Source organism: Halictus rubicundus, chromosome 1, assembly GCF_050948215.1.
Source record: "Halictus rubicundus isolate RS-2024b chromosome 1, iyHalRubi1_principal, whole genome shotgun sequence".
Taxonomy (NCBI): Eukaryota; Metazoa; Arthropoda; class Insecta; order Hymenoptera; family Halictidae; genus Halictus; species Halictus rubicundus.
Window position 1 is genome coordinate 14,248,885 of NC_135149.1, and position 26,346 is coordinate 14,275,230.

General features: G+C 42.4%; 1 protein-coding gene across 1 annotated transcript in view; it reads right to left on the minus strand.

Annotated features, from left to right (window-relative positions):
- The window catches only part of LOC143354710 (uncharacterized), a 235,594-nt gene that overhangs the window by 33,641 nt on the left and 175,607 nt on the right, over positions 1-26,346 (minus strand). The window lies entirely within an intron of this gene.

The window sequence follows — 26,346 nt, forward strand, 5'->3', positions numbered from 1 at the left end:
GGAAACAGTTATCTAGAAACCTTCACCGCGAAACCGCAACCGCGCTCGTAAATCGCGAGCCCTGTGTCGCAGGTTATTAGACCGAAAGTTCCCGAGTTAATCACAACTCCTACGTGCCGCGAGACGCACTTTCAAAAAGAGTTCGCCGAGTGGCAGCAACTAATAACGAGGAACGACGTCGACGTTCCTCCTCACCCCCCCCCCCCTCCTCCGCCCCAACAACTTAAACAACTTGTCTCGTCGTGTTACTTTGTTAAATCTCTTTGTTTGCGACCGGGACGTTCTCGACACGGGCTCCAATAATGAATCTGAAAACGAATTTTATCGTCTTTATTCTCGTCCCTCGTTCCCGCCCTCGATGTTTCCATTAACCACGGCGAACATGGGGAAGCCTTTCGAAGCTTACCCGTTCAAATTATTAAGCGAATTTTCAGCTCTCCTTGCCTAATCACGTTTTCTTTGCGTTTCGAATCGCCTCGGATTTTGCTATTTATTCGGTAAGGGGTAATGCACTTCTGCGATTGGGCTACGATCATACTCATTTTCGTACTGTCAGCAATTACTAAATTATTAGAGCTTCTTACCTAAATCGACAAGTTTACATTGATATAATCTATTCTTGGACTTATGTGTCTTAAAAACATTTATTTGTCGTAATTATCCGTCACATAAGAAGATTCTGCTGGGCTGTCTTTGACCCACAGAATAAAAAACAAATTTAATTCGTCATATTGGATTCGTATTAACTTTCTTTGAAAATTAATAATAACGATTAATCGATAACTACACGAGACCGGTAGACAGTTCATATGACCTTGGCATGACCTCCGCATGACATTCACAAGACCACTCACATTAGTCACCATAATTTTTTCCAACACACATAAACATGTTCTTTTGCCACTCGTATTAATTCTGCGGCCGTAATAAAATACTAAATTACTATTTTGTGTACCTGAGTGAAGAATTCAACAGAAGGAAATGAACTTAGGAAATTATAAATTCTCTTATTTCAACAATAAAATCAGTTTTATTATTGTTAAGGGTGCAATATTTTTTGGAATTCGAATAATATGTACACTCAGGTGTTTACTACGAGTACACATACATTAGTGAATATCGCCGAACACCGCACAGTAGTGAATTTTGAGGAAGGTTTTAGTAACACTCCTAGAAATGAATTCCGTACTCCAAAATTATGAATTATTTCTTCGAATTCAACGTTCAATGGACCAATTAAAAACGAACGAAGGAGTAATTGTTCGCGGCCACAATTAGATCAATTTTCTGTTCTCCCGCGAAGCGTGACACGATAACTTCGGTCTCCGCTTTCCGCCCTTTTACATATAAGCGATTCAACTTCGCTTCACATCCCGAATTACGTCACGGTCCGTTTGAGAACGATTTTAATGCGGTTCAATGAATTCGACGTACCCTGGCACGCGGTTCTACGGCGAAGAATTCAGTTCGGAAAGGGGCGAAAAAATGGACGGCAGAAGAAAATAAGAGACTGGCCCGGGTGATGGTTTAACCCGAGAAAATCAACAATTCGAGGAATAACGCTCCTTCCCCGGGGACTTTTATTTTCGATTCCCGTTTGTCTGCCCATTCGCGACGACGACGTCGACGTCGACGCCCAACCGGGGGGACACTGTCAGCCCCGATTCTTTTCCCGGCGTATCATCTTTCCGCGCGGCGGAGGAATATCAGTTCTTTGTTGATTAGAAAAATATTTATAACGTTGTCAATTATTTTCGACACTATTTTCACAGCCCCGAGGAAAGTAGCCTGAATAAACTGAAAATAATCGAGGCCGTGCAAGTTTATTGAATAAATTGTCTCATTTAACTATTCTATAATAATTATTCCACATAGAAACACGAGCTCTATTAATGTCGAAAGAGTTACAGCGTGATTTCTGTAACGAGCAATTTTGCTGATATTCAAAACCATCCCTCGAGGCTATACTCTCCGGAGAAACTTTCGAGACGTCCTTCATGGACCTCTCTTGGTTCAATATAATATTGCTAATGAAATAGCAAATGAATTTAACAAATAAAAATATCATCAGTACCGTCTGATATTGTGACGACGACGACGACGACGACGTCGACGAAGTCCCAACCGGCGGGACACTGTCAGCCCCGATTCTTTTTCCGACGTATCATCTTTCCGCGCGGCGGAGACGCGTCGAAAAAAGATGTCGCTGGACGATCAGGACATCACGACCGCCCGCCGGACGTAGAAAATGGAACGCGTTCCGCCACGGAGGAGGCATCCGCCGGGATCCTTTTTACCTTCGCGTGGAAGTCCTGTCAGATGGGTCTTGCGCGTGGCTTGTCGAGCAGAACTGATCGAGCAGGATGTCGATAAATCAAAATTCCCGACACGCCGACACGGGGAAAAAGAATAACCCGAGCGGTTGGGCAAACTTCAACTTATAAATCGCATCTGAGAAATATTTTTTGTTTTTTTTTTGCTTAACGACCGCGGGAAAAACGGCAGGGACTATCTATACCTGATCTCTGTGCGGGAATCTAGATCCTGCCGAGCTGCGGTCATTACTAATCATCAATAAACTTTGTTGGCATTTTTGTGTTGTCGAAAAGTATTGTAAAATTGTGTCGCGGTACTAAAACCTGTTCTACAATTTCGATACAGCGGTGGATACTGCGTTGTTCGATATTGAACGCAAGGGCAAGAGCATTTACCGTTTCCTGGCACGCGGGTAGTATTTAAAATTCGGCGGACAGACATAAATTTTTGCGAGCGACTGTGTGCCCGAATATCCGCTGTCCACGTACAGTAGTAACGAAGTGTAATCGGCAATGTAGAGTCAATAATCAAACTAATGGATAAAATTGCTTCCAGTTCGAGGGGATTAATTTGTCGAAAATCCGGGAAACCAATCGCGGGACCGTAAAATCCCCGGTTTTGTTAAATAAAATTCGGGGGACGAGGAAGGGGCCCGTCAGCGAGATTTCGGTCAGGCGAATCGAATAATAGACTGCGATATGAGATTTCTATGCTAAACAGCGTGCCTCCCGGTGGCTCTTATCGATCACCGGGGCAGTTTTTCTCGGTTTCCAGTGGCCGATGCTTTATGAAAACGAGCAGACACCAGAAAAACCGACCCTCTCGCGCGCCCGGTGCCCGCCGCCGCCTTTTTGGCTGTTTGTCAAGGGCCCTTTCGGCGGTGGCCCGGTAAAAAGTCATCATTTAATATGTACGTCTTTATTAATCATCGGTGAGTAATGGCCGGCGGGAAAGAACCAGTCGAAATACGTCTCTGACGTAGGGGATCGGCATGAGGAACGGCCGCGTCGACGAGGATAAAATTACGCGAATCTTTCCTACGGACCTTCCAGCCAGCTTGGGAAACTAATAAAATGTTATTAAGGCTCGCGCCGACTTTAATATTCGGCCCCCGTTAATTCATCGTTCACCTTGCCGCTGATTTATTATCGAGCGATTAGAATATTGGATTAGCGTATTAAAGCGACGAGAAGAGCGTAATAAACGCGCGGAGACTGTTAGGATTCCTGATGGCGTAATCCGCGGTTAATTAAGACGAATAAAATATGGGCACCGCGGCGCGGCGCGGCGCCGCGCCGTGTTATGAGCTGGAAATTAATTACGATAGATTCCGCGTTATTTCATTTCACGCCGTATTGGATGGTCTCTTTCGTTCGTGATCGCTTGGATTTAGAAAAAGCTGTCTGTTCTCGTTGGCGTGGGGCTTGCATATGCTTGAACGAATGAGTACGTTTCATACGTGATTCTCATAATGAAAGTGAGTACGAGAAATGTCTGAAACTAACGGCCGTTTAAATTTTTGTTCATATTAAAGGATCGATTATTCTTTGTATTTATCAAAAATATGTACAATTAATTGTTAGAACGTTCTGATCAGTAGGCGACATCGGATTGTATGCATTTATGGCAAAAATGAATGCACGGTGAATAATAAAAACTTTAGAATATTGCTACATTATTTTCCATATTTTTAAGACAAAATCTGAATTTTCATAAGAAAATTTTAAATTTGTATACAGATACGCAGTCTTTCAAATTTTTAGAATGTCTATTTTTTAAATTTCAAATATAAATCCACCTAGAAAAGTTATAAAATACAACTTTTAGTATTTTCTCTGTAATTCCGACCAGTTGCAATTTTTTAGAAATTCCTTCTTCACGTCATGTAGCAAACTAGCTGTTCTAACTTCTCAGAAAAGAAAAAAAAACCCAATTCATATGTTGCGATATTAAAAAAGTTCTCGTCTTTTGAAAAGTGTCCCAATATTACTGTGAGAATATTACTGTGTAAATGTCCACAAGGGCATCTGTACAATCTCAATAATACAGAAAAAAAAACAGAATAAGAATAAACAAAAATACAGAATACGAAACCCGTCATTTTGGTGGAACAAGTATTTTTCGAATTTGATTTTAAACTTGATAAGACACGAAAGAGAAATGCATATTTCAACGACTATATTAATAACGCTTTATATGACTCGATATAGTGTTTTATAGCATCGTCGCGGACGCAACCCTACATCGACCAAAACAGTGTCGATTTTCCAGCAGCGCGTCACGCACAAAAATTCACATTAGCACCCCCGACATGCTAATTAACCTAACACGACGCGGAACGAAACTTTTCCTTCGAGTCGAGGATAAGCAATAGAAAGGGCCGCACCGTGGCAAGAGTATCCGTAACGCGGGCCATTCAATCATGCTCATTAGGGGCGGTAAACGCGGCCATACAAACACAATTCCCCCCACCCCCCACGAGGAGAAAAAGCCAGCGCGTCACAGACGCTCGCAACAAAAACCTGTCCCTGAAAACCCAGTCGACCTAACCCAGACCTTTCGTCGGGCTGAACGCTTGTTCAGGTACCGTAACCACCCTTCCGGGAGGGTTGCTCGGGCATCGGTTGAACCCTCGAAAGTTCATCGTCGTGGCGAAGGCCGGCGACAAAACCGCGGGTGGCTTTTATTAAAATGTTAAATCCAGACACTCTCCCTCTCCCCACCCCACCCCCTCTCTTGAACACACGCATATAGTTACATGCACACTGATGCTTGCGCACACAGTCACGCGCATGCATTCTATCGGGAGTTTAAGTCACCGGCATTTCCGCAGGCGTCTCGCTCGCGTTGAAAAATCAATTTGACTCCTCTAGACGCGATATTACGTCTGGGTCTGTCTCCCTTTCTCTTTTCACAGGTGTCCGCGACCCTTTTTCTCCGACGGATTTCGATTTCGTTCGAATTCTACAAGCCTCGTATATCGACTTACTCGCCGGATTATCTAAGAATGAAAGCGGCCAGACCAAGGAAAGGGATGAAGGGGGTGGTGGCTAGATAAAGAGAGAGGGGGGGGGTAGGAAAGAAACACGAGACCAGGGCGAATCGTAAAAAGACTGGAAGGAGACGGCCGGAAAATGGAAAGATATCGTGCTCCTCGGGTTCCTGTGCTCGAGAACCGAGCCTGAAGTGGTAATCCGCAGCGATCCCCGCGTGGCCCTGGCTTGCCGAGGGGATCATGCTAGGCTCTTTCTTCGCAGCTCTTCAGATGTATTCGTAAATTGACTTCCATTCTGCCGGTTTTACACTTCACGCCGTATTGCGGGCCGATATTCTGAACAGAAATCGCGAACGTTCGAGTCCGCCGTGCTTCTAGACCACCACCCCCTCTCCTCCCTCTCTCATTTTCGATGGAGATGCAAGCCGCGGCGCCACCGGCGCGGCATGGGAGGTTAGAAATGCCGGTTTTATTTTGCGGTTTTATTTTCCAGCTGAAAGCGTCGTAATTGAATACGAAGCCTCGCTTACCGGTCATAATTCTGCGCCAGAATTCCGTTCCATACGGGTGGACCAGGGTGCAGCTCGACAGAGGCTTCTCCTTTCGATGATCGAGTTGACACGTTAATTTTCGTGCGATTTCTCTTGGGGACGATGGTTTTTGGAATGGTATCGTTAACCCTTCGGGGGGATTTGAGCAATTTTCATTTTGCAGTCTTCATCCGCACAAATGACTTGTAATTATTGAAATTTTTATTAAACAATATTAAACTAATTTCGAAGACTCGAGCAAGCAAATGTAAAGTTATAATTAGACTGCGGATTTTATGGATTTATGACAAAAATGAGTAGGTGCAATTTAAAACAGTGTAAAGATTCGAAGAATTCGAGAATGTGGATATATTATTATTAACATGTTACTATTGTTAATGAGGGAAATAAATGTTTACTTAGCTCATTTCGCATGTTCACTTAGCTTATTTTGCATAAAGATCCGCAGTGTAGTTATAATTGAATAAAAGTATGTATGCATTAAATAATTGAACGAACCGAAATTTAATCCGGCACGTTTCGTTAAGAGTTCCATTAGGTTCACAGAAAATTAAAATTTTCATTAGAATTCATTGAGTTTCTGTTTGAAAATTTAAAAACCCCAAATCGGACGAGACGTTAAACAGAAATTAGTGGCGAAGGCAAATACGAATGTTTTTCGAGATGATTTTTAATTTTCCGTTTCGTTTCGCAGCGTTTTAAATATTTTCGAGTAAGTTATCCGAAGTTCCAAGAAATCCATTGGAGGTTGAATAAATGAAGAAGCGGAAATCCTTTTTCTTATCCGAATAAGACTTTTCATGCAAATAGAAAATATTCTGCGAAAGTTCCGGGAACAAAAGCAGGAGAAAATCCACGGCCGCCAGTCCCCGCAGAAATAATAAAACCGGATTATACCGTTTTAACCAATCTCATTAAACCGATATTATTAGAACACCACGAAAAGTGTTCTCAACTGCACGGGAACTTACAAATTTCTCGACGGAGCGCGCCGACGAAGACGTAAGACGTAATTTCCGGCGCGGAACACGGAACAACAAACAGAACCAGCAGCCCGGAACCGTGGACCTTGATTTACAACACTTGCCCTCGAATATTAATTTAAATTCAAAGGAGGGAGTGCGCTCGCGCGCGTGCCCCCACCCACTGGAAACAGCCCTTCGAACACCGCGGACCCTCGATACGCGCGGAAGTTTCGCGAGCTCTGTTGCATAATTGAACATTCTTTCAGGGATGAAAGAAGTTCCTCCTGATGGGAAGAAAATGGGGAGAGAGAGAGAGAAAGAGAGAAAAAAAAATCAAGGGACGAGAGTCGAGAATACGAGGCAGGTCGCGATAAAATTCTCGGCCGAATTTTCTTAGAGATCTCCACCCTTTGTTCTACATTACCGTGTCGGGGGTCCAATCTTTTTGGGGCGAGTTCTCCGAGGATTACGCTGTATTGGAGCTTCAATAGTCTTTTCAAAGAACTTTCATCCGACACTGAATTCTATGAAAGTGAGTTCATAATTTTTTCTATTCTCTTTACGGAGCATCCGAAGTTCCGGTGAGATTATTCTCAGCTATACGTATCCGTCGGTTTCAAAAGTTTATGGACATTTGACAAGTTTTCATCCGAGATAAAACGCAATGGTTTTGGACGTTTTAGTAGGCATCGAACTGCTTAGCAGTTGGAATTATACGGATCGTTAATACAGTTTCACATTCTATTGTTTCCGCAATTATACAGAAAATATACAACTAGTGATCAAAATATTAGAAGCATTGAGATAAGTTAACGATTTCACATTAAAACAATCAGTTTTTGAACGAAACTCTAGCTATACTGAATTCTTAAATCCAAATTATAAATTCAGCAGCACTGTAGACATTATTCATCGCATAATTAAAAGACATATTTTTCCTACTGTGACTCGAATACTTTGATCACTAACTGCAAACAAACTGAAAACAGAAACATATGAGAATCTGTAATCATGGATATGTTAGGAATAAAATATTGTTATCAGACATAATTAGAATGCGGAACTGTATGCATTTATGGCTTATAAAAATTTTCAAAAAATCCCGGAACATAAAATACGATGGAATTTGGTAGGATTTTTATGTATCTGAGATCTATAAAGGCTATTCCTACTAAAAGTAAAATTTTATGTGGTTCCACTTTCTTAAAATTTGTCCAAAAAAAATTGAAAATTGCGTAAACATCCGCAGTCCAGTCATAATAAACATGACAACCAAATTGTGAATATCAATATTTCTGTACTGACAGTAAAGTAAATTTTATTGTTTCGTGTTTCCGATTGATCCATGTTTTCGCTACGATAGTTGCAACATATAATTTCTTTACACTCTGTACAATAAAGGAGTAAAGTTTTGCTGAAAAGAGCCGGAGCGTCCAGCGCGTCTTGTCGAAATTGTAACACTTGCGGTGCGTCTCTTATTTGCGCAAGCAAGATAACGCAAAGCGGAAAGAGTGTTATACGTCAATAATCATCGTTCAGATGTCCGGAGCATGTGAAACGCGACGCCGCTCGAGGAATAACGGGACGCGGGCTCGCCTAATCATCGCCGGTCGGGGAGAGGAGGCATTTCTCTTAAAAATTCCGCAATCCCGTTCTTTACGAGCTCCGTAACGGACATGGCCGCGCGGAGGAGACTTGCGGAGGACTCGAAGAACGTGAAACGAAACCGGATGTCGCCCATCGCGGCCACATCGACCGTCGATGGGGGGTGGGGGAGGGAGGCTGAGATCGCTAAAAGGAATGCGCAGTCGAGCGAAAAAGGCCTCAGGGGGCGGTAAAAGGGGGATAAAATAATGTAGGAAGAGGTTCAGAGAGAGCTCCGGTCGAAACGGCTAGAGAACCCGCGAGTCTACGCTTAGTTTTTTCCCCTACCCCTTGTGGAGTCCACCGGTTTTCTTTTGTTTCGAGAAACCCCGTAATGTGACCCTCTCCTACTTCCCACTTTTGCGTGGCCGATTTCGCGAGACGATATCGAATGATAATTGCTATGCAATTGCTTCCAAGAATATTCGTACATTCAAGCGTAAACGTAAGATTGTTCCGTTTGCAAGATCCGAAGCAGGAAGGGGGACCGTCACAGTGTGTACACACGCAACTTGCACTTTCCTCCCTGCCGCTCTGGGAGATACAGGGTTGTTTGACTTGCTGGAAGAGCATCTGTGTACGTATATCAGAAAGTGTTTAATCAGTAGCGTACATCGCTTCCGTGGTCGCGAGTGCTCTACTACTGGCAAATTGTCGAACCGCTTGGGAAGCATAGGGTAGCAGCAACTTGTTGCGCGTTGTTTATTTGAAATTTTTGAAAACATCAGCCGCAGATTTTTCCTCGCCTCTTCCAACAATGCTTTTTCTGTTTGCCGTCGGACCCGGTCGGAAATGTAAGTAATATCGCGTTATTGTTATGCGTGCCGTTTGACGACCGGATTTTCAGTAGTACGAACTACGATTCGTTCGACAGAATCGATCCGAAAGGGAAAGGTAATTATATTGTTTAAAAGGTGTTTGAAAATAAATAAATTCTCTGGAGAAGCATCTTATCGCCTTTGATGTCAATCTTAGTTAACTGAATTATACAAATAGTTCTTCAGTTTGCATGTGCAAGTCGTTACATTGAACGCACGAAGGTTACAGGTATTGCAGAAGAAAATATATAAATATACCGGCAGTATAATAATAATAATCTATTATCCTCGTTTGTGATGTAATACAGTGTTTACTCGATACGTGTCCAAAACACAGGTCTAGCCAGAGACATATATCGGGCAGGAAATACTATTCTTTGATCCACGCGACCTTACACTCATTGCAGTGAGGATAGTTCTGGGACTTTTATCGGCTAGGCATTTGGGACATAGAGTAAACACTGTACACTTATTGAGAATCTTACCGGTAATAAGAGATTTTCGGTAGATAAATCGTTGAAAGATCAAATCTATTGTATATCAAGGGCTCTACAACGGCGGAAAGAATCCGAGGCCTCTTCAGAAGTTGAATTAATGATTTAGAACGATACAGGGAATTATCGGAAATCTTCGAATTTCACTCGTCTGGAAATCGAAACGCGGAAGCTCGCCGCCGCGCCGGAGCTTGTTCATAAAAGGTGAAGTGGCATCAAAGGAAAGCGAAATCGGATATCACCTTAAAAGGAGTGTTATCTTCATCGGGAAAAGCACCGGCAAGATATTGGGGTTGTTAATACCGCAAGAACCACTCGATAAAATCGATAAACATCCGAGCTTCCCCCCCCCCCCCCCCTCACCAAGCCATACAGAATCCTCAGCCACCAGTTCAGACAATGTTTCAATTAAGGTTGTGGAACGGCGCTGCGGTTTCACACATCCAACCAAAGCCGTGGCAATAAGCGAGATTCAACCTCTTCGGGATTCAAGACAGCCTTAATAAACCAAAGTCCACCCTCTCGAGGACGCCTTCAAACCCTGCTCAAGAGTTCGAGCGGTCGATACTAGTGGCTGGGCAGTCACAAGAGTCATCATTTTCTCTTCTTTTTGAGGTCGATAAATAGCCGGAAGTTCCTGCGATACAGCCGAAGCGTCGAGACGATTTCTTCCTGCCTATTGCGTTCAGTAATTATAATTAAACTGTGGATGGGTCTAACATATCCATGGGAAAGTTGCCCAATGCTTGCTGGCTGTCTAAGTAGTACTAAATTAATTTATTATTATCTAAGGTAACTGGCGTTACAACCGACAAGGGGGTGATTCCACACGAGAAGAATAAGTCGAACATGTGCAACAAAATTTTTTTCGTGGGAAGCTTTGCTTTCGGTTGTACCACCAGTTAGCGAACACTCTATATGAAAAGCCTAGCGATGCGTATACAATTACCTTCGCATCTATACATTGCCAGTCACGGTTTCAATTAAAAAATCGATTAAATTTCTTAGGACTTTGTTACGGTCTGACGTGGCACTTGACGCGTCGAAGAACTAGCGGAATTTCACGATTAATAAATTCGTCAATGGAGTATTAAATTCCGTCGCCGTAAGCTTGGGTCAGCGACAAACGCGGAGCTCTTATCGGCGCGTTATATCACGGCCGGCTCTGTTCCCGATATCGCCGGCGACCCGAAAACGGCGATTCTAATTACCTCAATTAATCCAGGGGTTCTGAGGGAGTCTCGAGTCGAATCGTACCCAACGGTGGAATTGTTTTTTCCAAGTGCGCTGTAAAGCGTCATTAAATCGTCGCCGGCTGCGCAAGCCCGTGTCCAGCGTCACGGGACCGTGAGAGACGAAACGAAAAAGCACCGGTAGGGAATTCCTGCGCTTCACGCGGCGAAACGAGTGGCGAGAAACTCGTCGGGTATAGAGAGAGAGGGGGGGGGGAGCAAGAAAGGGAGAAGGAAACACAGAGTATGAGAGAAAAAGGGAAGAGGAAAGAGAGAGTGAGAGAGAGTTTAGTGCCCGGAGCGGCGAACGAAAAGAAAAGGCGTCTCGTTAAGGTGACTGTTTCAACCCTTGAAAAATTCTGCCGACGGAAGTAGTCTGCGGAGAGAGACAGAAAAGAGAGAGAGAGAGAGAGAGGGAGAGAGAGAGAGAGAGAGACGTTGACAGGAGAAACACGCTCGTTTCGACGTGTTCGGTCTCGCGAAACGACCGGCGTGTTTTATTTTAAATGGAACCGTATTAGCGCCCTGCCTCGTTAATTGCCGCCAAATGTTTCGGACAAACAGAAACCTGTGCGCGATGCGTGTTACTTCAAATCTGGAGTGCAGCGAGAGCGATGAGCAAAGGATGCTTCTTGAGTCGCTGTTCGTTTTACAACGGGCCGAATTTTTTTAATCCTCCGGCGCTTTAGGCGACACTTATCGCCAGCATTTTCGTTGAAGTTGTTTGATTCTAAGACGCTCTATCATCATATTCAATGACTGTCAAAAATATTAGAATTTAGTATATACAGGGTGTGCGACTACAGGTGGAAGAAAATATAAGAGTAAAAAAATTGTGATTTTGGCTTCATTTTTTAGTTATTATTAATTAAAAATCCGCCTAAAATGCGGCAACCCGGTCAACAGAGGTGTACGTTGCGTACGTCACGTGACAGATACTCCGCGTGCCTCGCAAGAAGTTATCTGACAAGAATTCGGCATGTAAACCGTCCGATTGGGTCTTCCCCCCCCCCCTTTTGGTTATAACCGAACTATTGGCTAAAGTGTGTCGAAGCCTAACCAATGGGTGTGAGCGAGGACCTCCTCTGATAGGTGACTGTCGCGCGACATTATGACGTAAGCAACGTACACCTTTGTTGGTCGGGTTGCCGCATGTTAGGCGGATTCTTAATTGATAATAAATATATTATTCTTCCAAGTCTTATATCGTCTTGGAGAATCACCCCTTAAATTTTCTCCCACCTGTAGTCGAACACCCTGACTGTAATATTTGAGCACTTTATAAGTATTTCATGTAAAAATGACAATAGAACACTGACAAATATATTTTATCCACGAAAATAAGCAAAAGGGTTAACACATTATGAAAGCAGATGAATTATTTACATATGTTTATATCTTATGGTTTTACACAATGATAGTATATACAAGTTTAAAATTAATTGTTTCAATTTTTCTTGTGAACTCTATTTCAATAGAAGGAATTAGCACAATGGAGATAGATCCCTGATTTATTGTTTGAATGTCATGATAAATAAAGACATCGATAGCCTGAATAAACAAAATCTTTTTGCAAAAAATCGAATCGGCAACTAATTGCGCGAACGTTAGAAATTTCCATGCCGAGCATTATCATTCGCGAGCTCGTAAAAGTTAACATGCTTCTCGGGGAAGCGGGGTTAATGTACCAAGAAACGGGCGTGCGGGATAAAACAGCGAGAAACCGTGTTGAAAATCATGAGCTGGCGAAAGCGGAGAACGGGAAAAAATTTGTAATGGCTTCCCCAAGATTAACCGAATGAGACGAAAAGCTGCGCAACATCCTCTTCTTGCTGTTAGCTCGATACCGTTCCCTTTTCTTGTGTGCTGGCCCGTTTCCTCGACGGAATGTCAGCGAACGGGATATATCAAAGTCCAGGTAATCGGAGCTGCCTAATGTAAATAATTACCGGTGGTTTTAATAATCGATCTCCTATATCCTCCACGTTCTAAACTCTTAATTTCTTATATTTATCGTTTCTCTTAAAATTTTCTTGCACGCCCCGTCTCACAGAGGAACCACAACACACAGAAAAACGTAGAGCACTATGAATAAGAAGCGCCTTGTAAAGTGATACGACCCGACAAATAATGTCGCATTTTTCACCGTGGCACGGGACGACTAGGAACACGTAAAAGATGTAATGCTTAATCTCATATCGAGCGGGCGGTGTGTTCGCGTTCGATCAGACTAAAATCGAAATAGAAATGGCGCCCGATAAACTGCAATGTAAAGATTGACGCAAACGGTCCCGAAGCAAACGACCACCGTTCGAAAGTGTTAAAAGAACGAAAGTGCAGGCATGTCGGACTTCGATCTATCGCGGGGTGGCAACCCCTATCCGTCGCACACGGTCTACACTACTGTACACTAAGCAACCGGCGGTTTTCCTGCATTCGTTCTTCACCGTTCCCTCACGGTAAGCACCGACGGTAATGCGCTTCTTGGTACATTAACCTCGACTTGCACACAACCCCCTCCTAAACCACCGCACACGTACACGTCATCACGTGAGGGCGAGCACAATAAACCTTTGTGTTTAACTCAACTTCCTCCCTCTCTCTCTCTCTCAACCCCCCCCCCCCATCGTCGACACTCATGGGTTCGAGTTGAACTGGCACGTAAACGAAACATCTTCCTGGTCGATGCACCTGTTAATTAAAACCATCACGCTCATTACGCGAGTGCGAAATTAATTTCGCAGATCCACGTCTTTCTAATTCGTGAATGAGATCTCCGTTCACTCGTGAGGACGTGTTAGGTTCGAGGGGTTTAGTATACTTCAGAAACAAGAGGCGAACTTCGATTACATTTATTCTGGACTGTAATCAATTTTCAATAGTTATCTCATTATTGGACTTTACGCATTTACGACAACAATGAGTAGTTGAAATTGATAATTTCATGAAATCAATATTATATCTGGAGATGATTCTGCGCTATCGCGGGAATATTTTCACAGCCGTTCGAGTCGGTCGATTTTCCTGAACATTTTCCCAGGATCGAATGTTTAACAATGTCCGTGGACAGATATTTGCTTTCACCGAGGTTGCATGCGATTCCTGCGGTCCTGTTACTAACCTATAATTTCTCGTGTCGACTGACTAAGCATTTCCAGCGAACCATGGACGTCCACCATGGTCGACGAAGCATTCTCGGACACTGTCGGACCACTTAACCGACTGTTCCGTTTCGTTCGCAGACAATCAGCTTCCGGTTCTAGCCAGGATTTCCGGTATCATAGTCTTCCAACTTCGAGTCTCTATCACTTAAAAGTTAGTCGACTAATTGATCGGCATCGGTTGGTCCATCGAATTATTTAACAGCCTCGGCCGGAGTCGATAATGCTGTTCGAAAAGTGAAATTGCAATTTAGCATTTCAAGGATACGGCAAATTAATAACGAATGTCCATTAAAACGCATTTCGGTGTTCGATTAAACATTCATCGGAGTTCGCTTAAAAATTCAACGCACTGATACTGAGATCCACTTTATCGCTTTTTGTAATTCATGTTGGGACGAAGATTACGTGAATGCCAGGCAATGATTTATGACGAATGATTCGCTCAATCCATATGTTCTATTTAATTACTGAATCCTGTAAATTCAAGTAATTCATAATCCACCATTTTGATACGACTTTTCCAAACGTACCGAAAATAATCTTTTAATTTTCTCGACCCAAACAAGTTCTTTCAACAACGTGTTACAGCGACGAGAATTAATTAAATTTTGATGCATCAAAGAAACATTAACCGTGTTTACGAAGCCGATCATGTATTTACCGAGTTCTGCTGTGTTGTAACGTTTCTTCATATTTAATTTGTTTTTACTAGAATTAATATTCGCTGAACGAAGCAGTTGGAAATTTTTTGTCAGAGACGAACTCCATCAAAGGTTCAAAGCTTTCATGGTCTAACAGCACATAGTTTTTAGCGTTTTATTTGAGCTTTCCAATTTGTATTGTACCTCTGCTAAAACTATTCGTACAAATCACTGCTTTCACAACTAACGTACTAGTGAGTTAACACGCGACATTCTAACAAATAAAATTAATTACAGTTGAATATTATTATTAGCTTATATAAATTAAACTGTAATATCATTGTAGTATTATTCACTGAATGCTTTTTGTCAACATAATTGAGAACTTTGTTCATAGTGACAAATAAAATATATGTTTCTGTTACAGACAGACTTTTATTTTTATATTTTACAAGTTCTACAAAAACGTTTACTTTTAACAACCTCTCTCTACTTGTTCTCATCGAAGCAGATAACGTGAAATTGCTATTTTAAAAATTTTTCACGAAACCTATTCTAAACTAGAACCAACTAAAAAGTCCCATAAGTTTGTCGACGCCAGCTTGAAAGAAATAGGTTACAGAGGGTTAAACGTCCCAACCGACTCGAATCTCGGATCTAAAATTCGGTCAGCGCGCAGCGTCAATCTTGGCGTCAATAAATCTTACTCAAAACGTTTCATCCGTTTCCTAGATCACCCCCTCGTTCCCGAAAACGTTACTCTTTCCTCCCTCTCTCTCTCCCCCCGGTTCTATTTAACCGCAACGCAATTTCTGCTCCTTTATCATCGCGAAGACTCGCACGTCTGCAATTCCCCGTTCCCCCAAGTTCTCCGAAATGCACGTGGGGGTTGCTGTCGCGCAGAAAGATCGCCCCATGGATCCCGTGAGGGCACCCTGAAAACACGGAGAATAATCGCCGGTCTGGCAGACACAGACTCAGGGAGCTTCTGCGGGTGTTTATTGTGTGTTCACACCGACGAGAAGTTGGCAGTGGGTTGGAGATGGCCAGAAAGAGAGAGAGAGAGAGAGAGAGAGAGAGAGAGAGAGAGAGATGGGTTTGCACCCGCGACGACACTCTCGCTGGCCGTCCTTTGCCATCCAACCCCTCCGGTCTCCGGTAGCCCCCACCAGTACGAAACAATTACAACTATGCTCCAACAATTTATAATTCCGCGCTCTCTGCAGTCCTTCCGCTTCTCTTTCTGTTTCACCCATGGGTGGGGCGAAGAGGGTGGGGCGGCAGTTAAACGTTATTACTTCAGCCGTTGCAGATAATTTCCCTCGTTTGTTCGTCGACGCGTACAGTCGTACCGCCACCAGGGTTCGTTGACGAAATCGTGCGCGGCTCAGCTTCGGGAAACAGTCGCCGAGTCTTGGGGCTGGATATAATTCGCCGTTAATTCCTAACTACGAGATCCATGGCTGGAGGGATCGTGAATGGGGTGGCTATGGAGTGGCTATGCGATGGCTCGATTCAGAAATACACGCGTGGAAATCTACCGTAGGAACTGTCGCGTCGCTGCGTGGGTGCCTTCACTTACCCTTCGCGGTCCAAACTGTGTTCTCTCATTTATCTCAGAATTCGCGAAAAAATGGTGTTAGTCGAAACAGTTAATCATTGGATAACGAGGAATTAGTTTAGACGTCTATTAAACGCAATAATGTCGAAGGGTATTACGTTTGTCTTATATAAACCGCGCAAAGTTATATTACAATTATTGCATTTATTTTATTTGATGGAACCATTGAGATGTGGTGTTACGAGTCAAATATTGACTTACACCACTTTTGCAGCAAGCGGCTGATTCAATTACAGTGAAATCTCGATATATGTCAACAACACGGGACTTTCCAGCGTCGTATATCGTCCAGGAGACATACCCTAGCCGTTATATTCAGCCGTGTGTTATGTTTACACTCCTCGGCATCCGAGACCTTTCGAGCTTCGTGACCCCTCACGGGATATACCCTGCGGTAGTGGGGATAATTCCGCGACGTTTATCATCCAGTCCTGGGCGACATATATAGAGAACTCACTGTATAGAAGAAGTTTCCGAAACACTAGCGGCCGGGTGGTGATTGTTTACGCAGAAACAAGTCGAAGAAAGGAACAACATTTTTTTCGGTCGCACCATCGTATTTCGAGTGAATCGAGTTTGAAAATTCAGCGAGTGTGCGCGCTATTTGATAGGAATCGACTGATGCGTCTGGTCATGACCTACCAATTCTACTTCCTGCAGATACTCGAGCACGCGAGCTGTATGGTTTTCCAAACTCGTTTTTCTCGGAAACGAGGCGTCAAACGAAAAAATGGTGTTCCTTCTTTTCGAGTTGTTTTCGCATGTGAAATCATCACCCGGCTGCTTGTACCACGATTTCCCTTTCATTCCGAATAAATCGACTAAAAAATAGATAGCTGAAGTAAATGCACCATTTTTTGGTTTAAAGTAGAAATAATCAAAATTACGTTCACAGTAATTCAAGGTATGCAATTCTTTAAATGAAATTTTATCTTACAGAGTATCCTTTGTTACGTATGAATTTTGTATCATGTGGGTTCTACCTCCTTTCCTTCATACGCGATTTAAATGATTTGATTTGGTTGAGATTTTTTTTGTTTCGAATTCAAATCTGTGCGGCAGAAAACTGACGAAAATAAACACGTCCGACGTGGCTCTTTTTGTTTGAGTTATTCGAGAAGTTACAACAGTGGGAACTATCGGAAACATTTGCGTTTTGGAACTATTTTTTAATGCTGCTGCGCAAGCCCTTGATTGCATTGAAGTAGAGTAACCTTTGGGAAATGTTTGGTTTTGTCCAATTGAACGATGCACAGTGTTTCAGTTGGAACGAAAGAAACTTTTAACTAAATTGAAGCTTGAAGATGTGTTTCAACGAGGAAGAGCAGAATTAAAAAGCGATGTTGTATACTAATACTAACAATAATACATGTAGGTAAGATACATTAAAGGATAATTTAATGGATACTTTAATTTATACATTTTTCTTATAATTTTCAATATTGAAGCACTAATTCAGTCGTTGATAGGTAGTTTTTAATGAATGTGCTGTATTAAAAACGAGCTTAATACATCTTACCAAAACTAATCAAATATATAATAAATAAATAAATATTGTAGTTCACGGTAGAAACTGTTACTGTAATAGAAAGCTTTCTCAAATTGGATAAATACTTAATTATTGTTTTCTTAAAAGATTATTAATCTCAACGTGGAACTTATATGAAATATCATATACCAAGGTATATTTATTGATAATATTCTCTAATAATCATTTTCCCCAAAATATTATCAAATAAACGGAGTGAGAAAGTGTTGTCATTGTACCGTGCCAAAAGCTGGAATCCATGACTCCTTTCCGTAAGCGATGATCAAACGAAGACACGAATATCGGGCTCCGGTCGTCAAAGTGTTAAGGAAGGTGTATTCAGGAATCGTTGGCGGATCGGTTAACCACGGAAAAGGTATTGGCTCAGGAACCATTTAATGGCGAATGGAGAGAGGGCAACCGCAAATTCTGAAAGTACTAAAGGATTTAAAAGCATTAAATGCCGGGCTCATTAAGAACGTACTAGTGAAACCGTCACTAATGCGGAAAAACTGTGGGGCATGTTAAACTTCAACCAAGACACATATGTAGTGCACCTACCATTTCTTAATAACGATTTCTAATAATATGTCATATACTTGTATAACACATTTTAAAAATTTTACACTATTTAGAAAATTTGTCACGACTGTCCTTTCTAAAAAAAAAAAATAAGAACAGTCTCTGCCTAATGTGATTAGGTGTAATATAATACAATTAATTATTCTGAATGCAATATTCAATTTTCCTGGAACGCAGTAATATTTATTGTCACCTCACATGGTCGCCAACACTTAACTGGATACTTAATCATTTCACAAAACCGATTGAAAGAAAACTGATTTTTGCATCGATTAAACATTTTCTTTCATTTTATATACACGCGCAGCACCGCGCAAGACATGGCGGTCACGGTTGTAGTTTTCATTAAAATTTGCCGAGAGCAGTGAAGGGATAAGAAGCCTGAGCGTCGGGCGTAATTTCGCCGCGTTACGTAACACAATGTATAATTTGCCGCATACAGCACAGTCGTGGTAATAATTAACGCATTCACAATGCCGTGGAAATAGTAGTTAATCCTCGCGTTTCACGGCAATCGTTCTCAACGAGTGAATTTCGTTTCGCCGCGAAAGGCCGCAATTGTTTAGCGTCACACACGGTCCAATAAAAAAGTCCCAGGCCCGTAACAACTGTTCTACAAATTTGTTACTTCGCCTCTGTCGGCGCAGAACGTCGTATGTACAGAGCGGCCCGACCGGCGTACACACAGAAACCGATTGGTTCGTGTTTCGTGTTATTGAGGTCGAGAAAATCGACCCGGTATCGCTTTTCACCCTTCGCCTTCTCCGTCTCTTTCTCTCTTTCTCTCTCTTTCTTTTTCTCTCTTCCCCCATTCTCCTTTTTTATCTCTTTCCAGCGAGCTCGCCTTTGATGTTCACGCCGAAGAACTTTTTCGGCACGGCAGAGCATAAGGGCGTTTCGCGATATTGTATGGCTGTCGATTCCGCCAATAAAACGTTGGATCTGGCTTGCCACTCGCGGAAACGCGTCAACAAAGAAGTTCTCGTTTCCATCCCTCTCCGTTTTTATTCGCGAGAGTCAACATTAATTCGCGCGTCTCCTCCACATTTATATCACACTTGTTCATCGGATTTTCATCTCTCACCCTATTTCTTCTTCTCGTGTACAGGGGGCTTCAAAATTGTATGTCGCGACCACTACGGCGTGATTCTGCACCTGTGGATAGGCGGAGATCTGTCGAGAAAATGGACCGAAAAATTGACCTTGAACCATTCTTCAAGGTCAACCATTTTTTTAATTGCATCCTATAGTGCTTATCGCGAGGAACAAAAGTCTCGGAGGAAGTATGGGTCTCGAGTCAACCGTTCTCTTGAAGAACAACGTTAAAGTTTCGTAAACTATTTTATGCTATATGTCTACAGGTTGTCCGAAATGGTTTAAAGGTGGTGGGGATGATTCTACGTGAGAAAATACAGTAAATTCTCGATATATGTCAATAACCCGGATGTTTTCAGCGTCGTGTACCCCGCGACAGCGGGGATATATCCGCGACGTTTATCATCCAGGCCTTGGCGACATATATAGTTTTGTCATTTGACGCGTCGTTTTCGAGAAAATTGTCTTGAAAAATCCGTCAAGTTCGCGTGCCTAGCGTTCTGAAGAAGTAGAATTAGCAGATCATGAACAGACGAATCCTATTCGATAGCACGCGTGTTCGTCGAATTTTCAAACGCGAAATTCTCGGAAAGGAGGAGACAAATGAGAAAAATCTGTTTTATATTTTCTCACGTACTAGTTCCATTTCAACTTATAATAACAGAATAAACAAAATTGTAGTTACACGTATTACAAAGTCTTTATATATTATATCAGCTAATTGGAATCTTTAAAATTCTGTACGGAGGTGTCCGAAGTTTTATTAATAAACTCGGGGGCGAAGCTAAACGTTCCTTAAAAGATATGAATCACAATCTCCTCCGCGCGAATAAGGGTCATCGATCAACCGGAGAATCCGCGAGGATTCCAAAGAAATTCCTGATCCAGATTCCAGGAGCTGTGAGAGCCGTGCGCGTCCTCGAAAACCGGGCGGACGGGATCGGCCGGTGGTCCGGCAGTAAAGCTCAATATAAATCAGACCGATCCTTCGCTCGAGTTTCAGCTCTCTTCCTTTCGGTATTCTTTCGTGTCCATCTTTTTCTTCTGCCCTATCCCGCTGCAGCAGTCGCTGTTCCTCGACACGTAATTACGAGCCCTCGGCGAGGAACTTCCGGGTTCCGGTGCTTTTACCTCGAGCCGTGATTACCCAGCGATCCTCGAGGAAAGGAACGCACGAAATGAAAACTGCACGATCGAGTGGAAAGTGGCACGTCTTTGTGACTCGATTCGGAACTTTGTTTCCGACGGCCCCGGACACGATATAGCAGCCGCTCGAAACCAATTCGGCGTGCCAGGGTCCGGCCGGAAGTACCGGTTTTTTGTCCACAACTAATTTTCTATGGAACTAGTAACAATCCGGGCATATACTATAATATATACATATTTTGTACAAAACAGTAACTACTACTATAAGTAACTATACTACCCCACGAAATCAATAGTACACCGAAAAATTGTCGACTTTTGAAAATCTTAGGGAAACGCTAGCCCGCCAAAAAGCATGCATAAACGAAGTTTTCAAGTTATGTTTGCGAAATGGTAGCAATATAATTAACAATATTTTATGATTTTGATTTTGTAGAGAAAATAACCTATTCTACATGAATTGGAGTTATACAGGGTGTTCAACTACAGGTGGGAGAAAATTTAAGGGGTGGTTCTCCAAGACAATATAAGACGAAAATGAAGAGTAAAAAATTCTGATTTTGGCTTCATATTTTAGTTATTAAGAATTAAAAATCCGCCTAAAATGCGGCAACACCTGTAGTCGAACACCCTGTAGAAATTTCGGACATCCCTTTATCAGAAAAAAATTCGCTCATCCCTTTACCTCTTTATTTATTTTAAATTAATCGCTTAACACGATCGCGGACGTGAATGCTATAGCATTCATTTTCATAGTGATGCAAAATGACATGAATGCTATAGCATTCAAATTTTAAAGCCAATTTTTATTCATTTAATTTTATACAACCTTAAGTTTTTGTAATTAATATACATTTCAAAGTAATGACCAACTGTCATTACTGATGACAGTTAAGCTATTATTATTGTTTATGTCTAATCAGATTTCGGATAGTACAACTAGCTTCAAGAAAAATTGCCTGTCTATTTTTGCAGCTCACTGAAATTTTTACTGTCCGCGAACGTGTTAAAAGAAAAAATATTTTTTTTAGACTATTCAGATATGTTAGTATTCGTCAGCTTATTATAACAGGAACAATTAGATCGTACTTCTTTTCGAAAACTGAATTAAAATTATAAAGAAATTAGGTACATGGAACTATGGTTAGGGTTAACTACAAACACAACTTGTACCTTCGAGGTACCTTTGTGTTCCTTCGTGAACTCACTGACATGGAACTATGGTAATTTCGCGGACTGTAGTTTGGAAGGATGCGAGACTTAAAAGCGGAAGGTAACTGCTCGTTTCGATACCTGGCTCTAATACATTTTCATGTAGTTTCTTCGGCATGCTTTTTCAGTCGTTGAAAGACCTGCAAACGGGGCCATTAGCCGTGCACGGACGCGTGAAGTTGGGCGTAACGCGTTTTCCTGTTGTCGGCTGGCAAGCAAAATGACAGGAATTGAACGACTTTACATGGTACGGGACGATATGAGAATTCGTCAGATGCTCCTACTCGCGGCGAAACGGTCCCCGTTGTTTCCGGGGATGACGACGACGTCGCGCGGCTGCGATGATGAAGTCATGCAGAACGCAGCGGTGGATCAATTTCCACCATTTTCTCCGTGCCTCTCCCTTAGTTTCAACTTCGCCCCCGCTCTCTCCCTTCTCCTCCTCCTCCTGCTCGTCCCCCTTCCCCCGGGCCCCAGTGCAGTGGCCGGATTTTGCGAAAAGTCGATACGACCCGCGCGTCGCGAATTCAAAGATATAACCGCGCGCAAAAGCTCGCCAATTTTCTACTCCGCCATGCCGAAATATAAATTTCGTTGGAAGCCAACGTTATTTTTATCGCGAAATTTTAATCGAAACCCGGGCTACCGTTCTCGCCATTCGTCAGAAAGCGTACCCGCGAATTGGGAGATATTATGCAGCTTTGTGCTCCGCGAGCGAACGGTTGCATTTTTGCTCAACGGGGATACCGATAAAGAATAATAGGATGATAATGAAATTTAAAATATTCTGAATTTTTAGGGAGAATAGAATCGGTAAAGAGTTAATGAATTTTTACATTATTCTCTTTGTTGGTTGTTTAAATATCGAGCCGTGAAAGCTTAACGAGAGCTCTACGTTTAATTGAACCAACGTTCGGCAAGCCCTAATTTCGGCGGCGCAATACGTTGGGAAAGAAAGTAACTTTCGCTTATTCGTTCTATTACATTGTTCTCACTTCGATAGTTTAGATTGGAAAACTTTTGAGCAATTAATCTTCTGTCATTTAAGTTACTATGTCTTTTACTCGTTCGCGGTATTAAGCCTTTTATGTTTCAATCTTTCCTCAGCGGTAAAGAAATTAATACTGAACGAAGAATGAAGGATAAAATAGAACAATGTCTTACATTATTCTTTTTTAATCTTACTACTCTCATATATGATACTATTTATATTACTTATCTATCTTCAATATTTTATGTGATATACAGAGTGTCCCACATAAATTGGAACACCTAAATATCTTTCGTATTTACAGTCCTATCAGAAAACTTCAGAGGGCAAAGTGACACTATTGCAGGGGGCAATATAATTGTGAAGAAAAAAATTTTTTATGTCGTGTTTTTGAATGAAATTTCAAGGTCACCGATGTTTTTTTAAATGGAATAGTATATTTTTTTACGTTAGCATGATAGACAATAAAAAACTGAATTTAGTGGATACCACCTTTTTGACCTTGAAATGACCTTGAGCAGGAATAATCATGTTGAAGCGGATGAAATGTGGAAGTTTAAAACTTACGTGTTTCAGCAAAGATTGCGCGTTGTTTACGTCGGGTTGACCTTTACATATCATAATAAATGTTCTAAATGTTGACCATCCCCATTTATGCAATGTTGCAATCTTTTAATAAATGGTCTGTAGGCATTGTCGATTTCCTGAGACGTAATTGAAGAAAAGATATTTAGGTGTTCCCATTTATGTGGGACACGCTGTATATATTAATAATTCATCACATAGAAAAAATTATTCGTTTAAAACTCATTGGCTTTCAACGCACTTGTTTGCCCTAGAGATTTTTGTAAATCTATGTCAGTAATGAAATTAGTAGGTAATCAAATATCACTTATTCCCCTAGGTTAGAAATGTATATTTTCACAGGAATGCTTGAAGAATTTACTTTATTACGAATTGAAATTTTCCTATAAACGAAAATTCTTTTAGAATAACTTGCATACATATTAAACTATAAATAGTAACGTTCCAAATCTATTATCTTTTGGTGTGTTATATTAATTTCATTGCCTTGTAATAATGCAGTGTTAATAAAATTTCTTAAAGAATCCACTTCAAATCCAAATCGATGCTTCCAACAAAAATTTAATTTAGCCAGACTTGCAAGCACATTAAACTGTAAGAAGCGTTCCAGTCCATTTCTCCGTTAACCTCACAGACACTCGCCTCCGTTAAAAATTCTTAAACATTTACTCTAATCCGAACACATACACATCTACGAGAAACCTATTCACCTATACAAGAAATTCCTTCCCCAAGTAGGTCTCTTCGCTGCCGGATAAATTCTTTAGATGTATCACTGTTATTTCTGTAAAACCAGAAATATTCCCAACAAATTCTGGGATGGTTAATTAAAAACTACGCACTTATATTTCTTTTCCAGCAGAGGATCCTTCCGTACGTTGCGTTTCCTTTTTTTCCCGCTGGCACAGAAAGGTTTCATAATAATGAGCAACGAGGATGAAGCACGAATTAATTAAAAATCCGGCTCGAATTTTCACCATTGAGACGCGTTTCCCCGGTAACCGGCCCGGAGTTCAATAAACTAGTCACTAATTACACGCGGCGAGACGAGCTCGACGATCGCCGAATTATTTGGCCGGAACTCGAAGGGGCCAGGAGGGACGCCGCGTTTCATCCTTCCGGCAGGACGACGATCCCGTCCAAGTGATTTTTAATCGGTCCACTCGATCTCCGGATCAACTGTCGCCCGACTGGAATCGCCGTTTCCTGACGGGCTCTCCGGCATCCTCTCGCGCAGCTGAATTTTATTCGATTCGCCGGACACCTACGGTGCTCTGGCGTCGTTACATCGATCGGCAACAAATCACTGATCACCAGACACTCGGCGTTTTACATCGGCGGCGCGCAGAAATAAATTGGCCTGGCCGCGATGTAAAACTTTAATTGAAATTGACTGTCTTGACAGCGGAAGTGCCGGACACATCTAACCGCTTACCTGGGTGTGACGAGTATATTCGTCATGCGAAGAATACCTAATCGTACAGTATACAGGGTGTTCGACTACAGGTGGATGAAAATTTAAGGGGTGGTTCTCCAAGACAATGTAAGACGAAAATTAAGAATAAAAAATTTACGATTTCGGCTTCACTTCTTAGATATTATCGATTAAAAATCCGCCTAAAATGCGGCAACCCGACCAACAGAGGTGTACGGTGCTTACGTCATAATGGCGCGCGACAGTCACGTATCAAAGGAGGTCCTCGCTCGCACCCATTGTTTAGGCTTCGACGTAACCAAAAAGGGAGGGGGGGGGGAGAGATCCAATCGGATGGTTTACACGCCGAATTCTTGTCAGATAACTTCTTGCGAGGCCCGCGGAGTATCTGTCACGTGACACGTGACTGTCGCGTGCCTCTATGACGTACGCAATGTACACCTCTGTTGGCCGGGTTGCCGCATTTTAGGCGCATTTTAATTAGATAATAACTAAAAAATTAAGCCAAAATCACGATTCTTTTAGTCTTCATTTTTGTCTTACATTGTCATGGAGAATCACCACTTAAATTTTCTCTCACCAGTAGTCGAACACCCTGTACACAGGGTACATAACCTAGTTTTGAATCGATATGAAGCAGCATTTTTTTATTTTTCTCTCCGGTTTTTGGACATTGGGCCTAGCAAGGCACCAACGCAATGGATACAGTTCGGTCGTTAAAACACGAGACACCGGATAGGAGGGTCCGGTTTAATAAAACAATACACCGGGCCGGAAGTTCCGCCGAATATTAAGAAAGCAGTACCTCCGAAGAATACAAATTACCCGGGGGAATAGCGACGGTTCCTGTACACGCGATCCAGCGGTGATCTATGAACTGTTCACGTGCAAACCCCTGGCCGTGGGAGTTCAGCCGGAGACGGGGGATCACATTGTTAGCTTTTCAACGGTGGGGAAAGTGCGGTTGATACACCGTCGGCCCAAGGACCGCGGATGAGAAAGAACCTGGGGTGTCTCGATACGTGACCGGCGAGCAAACTGCTTCGCCATCCGCTTTCAAAAATCGCGCGGTGTCCCTTTCTCTCGCTTCTTTTATCGTCCCGTTCCTATTCCCTTCCGCTTGCAGCCCTATGTCGCCCTCCGAGGACACGTTGAAAGCATCGTCCCGCCGTCCTGTTAATCACCAGGTTTGCCGCGCGAGATTTCTCTCCGCGTCGACGATTTTTTGCCGGATCATCGCTGATTAGAGGCGACCGCCGCAGCCCCGACGCAGATTTTATGATACTTTATGGCGCCCGGCCGCGCCACGGTCTGCCCGACATTTTTCTTTA